The following is a 4,294-nucleotide window of genomic DNA, read 5'->3' on the forward strand; positions in this document are numbered from 1 at the left end:
AACTGAAGTGCAGTTTAATTATTAATAATATATTAAAGTAACCAAATTGATCATTCGCCACTTAAACTAATATTTTCTTTTGAAAAAAATTATTATTGGCCACTTAAAATTTTCCTAGTTCGTTGTTAATTAAGCAAAAGAAAACTAATCTTGCATACTACAAGCATATCAAAAATCTAAATTCTAATTGATACGGACAAGTAAATGAGCAATCTAAGTTTGAGGAATAGGGATTATAGTTAATAATTTTTTTAGTTTTTATTTTTAAAAAATATTAAATATTCAAATTTAAATTTAATTAATTTTGGCCCACGGGCCAGCCCAGGCCCAGCCTCGCTCAAGCCTCAAGGGCCAACAGGCTGACTTGGGTCGGGGTTATAAGCCTCGGTTTTAAATGGGCTAAAAAAATCCCAACCCAACCCTACCCAAGTAGCGGCTGGGTTGGGCTGGCCTCACGGGCCAAGCCCATTTTGACGGCTCTAATAACAAGTAAAAATATAAAATAAATGAAGACATGATATAATTGAAGACATGCCATTAAGTAGTCTGCCCCGCATGCTTGAACCCATGACAACGCATATACACTCGTCACCTTGCATATATGTCGTCCCCACACATAAATCACATAGCGAATAGACCACTTAAGTTTTAATTCTCTCAAGTCAAGGTTAGCCATGATACTTACCTCTTTCTGGCACAAAGTCAACAATCCAATACGGCTTTCCCTTTGGAACAAGCCTCCAAACCACCTGAATCTAGTCAACTATTGTTCAAATACATCAAAATAAGCTTTTAAAACTACCCCCCGTAAGATAAAGATTCAATGTTTAACATAATTAAAAAAGTAAATAAAAATTCAATACGGGCCCACGTGGTCGAAATTCAAAACTAAGACCAAATCCCGATTATCCATTCACCCCCGAGTACGGATATGTGATTTCTTTTGAAATCAGACCTCAGTTTGAGGTCTATATCTCAAGTTTATAGACTCCCAAAATTCTACCCAAAACCCCCAATTTCTACTTTAAAATTCATAGATTTGATGATGAAATTCATGAAAAAGTAATTGAAATTGATTAAGAACAAGTTAAAGTTACTAACTTATGAATCCGAGAAGAAATTGCTCTCAAAAAATCATCTCTATGGAGTCTACGGTTCAAAAATGGTGTAAAATGAGTTAAGTCTCGAACTCCCTACATTTTACCCAGCTACGGATGTCGCAATTGCGAACTCCTATTCGCAAATACGAACCACTGATCGCAACTTTGATCAGTGTCTCAGTCAATCGGTTATATCGTAAATGTAAAAAACACTTCGCATTTGCGAAGGTCCCCCTCTTCGCAAATACGGACCAAAATTTACAAAAAGAGAAGTTGTGCCAAGACTTCTAGTGTGGCAAATGCGACACCCAGATCGTAAATGCGACTTCCCTCCAGTTTGCAAAATGCGATGCTTTCTGCGCAAAAGCGATATCCCAGTCCCCAGCCTATCTTCACAATTGCGAGCATAACAGCATGATAGGGCAAGGAGCGATATGGAAATTAGAAGTTGAGGATCAAGGTTGTGTTACGGTATTGATAAGAATGTCACGAGCTCGGAGGAGCGGGGGAAGATTTCAGATGTTCAGAGTAGGCCGATGCTATCTTAGTGTCGCTTAAGAACGGTGTCATGTGTAAAAGGCATTGTGTATTAGTTTAACTAAGGTTTGACTTTTGAGTAGACAACCTCGGAATCGGGATACAAAGGTTCCAATAGGTTCGTATGATGATTTCGGACTTTGGTGTATGTTCATGTTGAGTATCGGGTGGTCCGAGAGCATTTCGACGCTTATTATGGAAAGTTGGCATTTTGAAGATTTTGGAATTTCCTAAGTTTGGTCTGAAGTTGGCTTTGGTGTTATCGATGTCCGTTTGAGATTCCAAGCCTTGGAATATGTTCGTATCGTGATTTATGACTTATGCGTTAAGTTTGGCGTCAATCGGAATGTTTAAGTCTAATTTGGACACGTTCGACAAAGTTTGAAAGTTGAAAGAAGGGTTTTGATCATCGATTCGTGGTTTGGATGTTGTTCGATGTGATTTGAGGCCTCGAGTAGGTTCCTGTCATGTTTGGGGACTGGTTGGTATTTTTGGACGGGGTCCTAGGGGCCTCGGGAGTGTTTCGGGATTGTTTGGGGCTTAGTTTGGATTATTTGCTATTACTGGTATGCTAGTGTATTTCGCGATCACGAAGGTCGTCCCGCGATAGGGAAGAAGGCTGGTGAAGGTCCCCTATTTTTCTCTATGCGAATGCGAGGAGGCAAACGCGGAGAAAGACTAGCCCTGCTTTGCGAACGCATAGGCTTGATCGTGAACGCGAAGAAGACTGGAAGGGGTGGCTGTGAGGTAGATGGCCTTCGCGAACGCGAGGTATGGAACGCAAACGCGAAGGACAGAGTCAGTTGGGCATCGCGAACGCGATCGGGAGGTCGCGGACGCGAAGGATAACTGGGCAGCTAGGAGGAGTTGGCCTTCGCGATCGCGAGGCTTTTTCTACGATCGCGAAGAAGGGCGCCTGGACAAATTATAAGTTTGCAAGGTCGGGATTTTATCATTTTCAACTCATTTCTCTCTTGCTTGGGCGATTTAGAGGAGCCATTTCCATCATCAATCTTGAGGTAAGAGATTTCTACACGTTATGTGTTAAATACATGGATTATATGTGGATATAAAACATGAAAAGTTATGGAAATTGTGAGTTTATGGTAGAAAACCTAGAATTTGGTATTGTTGGATTTTGACCAAGAAACTGGACATGGAATTAGGAATAAATTATATATCTGAGTTCGTGCTGTTATGGGTAATGATTATCTTCATGAATATTCGGAATTCGGGCACGTGCGCCCGATGGTTGACTTTGTTAACTTTTCGAGTGGAGTTTGGAATTGTTATAAATTGATTAATCATGGGTGTTGGAGTATATTTTATTAGTTTTCATGGTGTTTGACTAGTTTTGTATTGATGGACATCGGTTTGAGGTGTTAGAGAGGCGTTGGAGCACGTTATGGAACTTCGGAGCGAAGTAAGTCTCCTGTCTAACTTTGTGAGGGGGAAACTACCCTGTAAGTATTAAAGTTGTTATGTGCTACTAGTTGTGGGTGCTACATACGCACGAGGTGACAAGAGTTCGTACGTAACTAAAAGCATGTTTATGTCCAGGTAGCCTTAGGACTTTATCATGTAATATTTGAATTATTTGAACTCATCTTACTAGCTTAATTAAGTGAATTTATAATTGAAATTAATTTGGGAATATATTAGGCCGAGCTTTATCGCCTTAATTTGTCTGGCGAGATATTGGATAAATGGTAAAAGTCATGTTTACTTTATGCTCTTGTACCTGTGTTGTACGCACATGACTCGTAGTTCGATAAGTTTCTTCCTTTCCTGTGGATCGGTCTAAACGCCTCGACAATATATTCAGATGCATCTCTGGTTCGCGCCGGTCGACCCTCGGCAGTGTACACACCACTCTGGATCGGGCAGTACGACCTCGGCATAATCATGCGTGATATCGCTAGCAGTCTGGATATTCATGAGATTCCCCTTTTATCGAGGCATGTCATTTATATGGTATTCCTTATTCGTTTGAGATTGCATTTGATATTTCTGATATGTTGAGATAGCATAGGAGATTTTTTAGATTTATATCGTCAAAAGAAATGTTGGAGGATTATGTTAGTTATTGTTTTACCTCATTATTAATGTTGTGCTTCATATCTGTTTATGATTTATCATAATGATTTATTGGACCACTGGTAAGTATCGATGTCGACCCATTGTCACTGCTTATATGGGGTTAGGCTAGATACTTACTGGGTATGCTTTAATTTACGTACTCATGTTATACTTCTACACTAAATGTGCTGGATCTGACAGGTTCATTCGGTGGTCATCTTGGTGCGTAGGCGCAACTGTTGAGGAGACTTTATGGTGAGCTATATTCCAGGCTACGTATCGCAGCCCCAGAGCCTCCATCGTGTTATTTACTTTATCCTGTCTAATTTACATTGCAGACAGATGTTGTATTATTATTGTACTCCTTAGTAAATGCTCATGCACTTGGGACACCGAGTTTTGGGATATTCTAGTTGATGTTAACGAATTTGTATATTATTATCACCATTTATCTTTATGCCTTACTAATTATTTATGTAACCATAATTTTAAATGCACAAAGTTTTTTACTTAATAAAATTTATAATTTTTGAAAGTAGTAAAATGAACTAATTAACGTGATAGGTCACTGTTGGCTT

Source organism: Nicotiana attenuata, unplaced genomic scaffold (genome assembly GCF_001879085.1).
Source record: "Nicotiana attenuata strain UT unplaced genomic scaffold, NIATTr2, whole genome shotgun sequence".
Lineage (NCBI taxonomy): Eukaryota > Viridiplantae > Streptophyta > Magnoliopsida > Solanales > Solanaceae > Nicotiana > Nicotiana attenuata.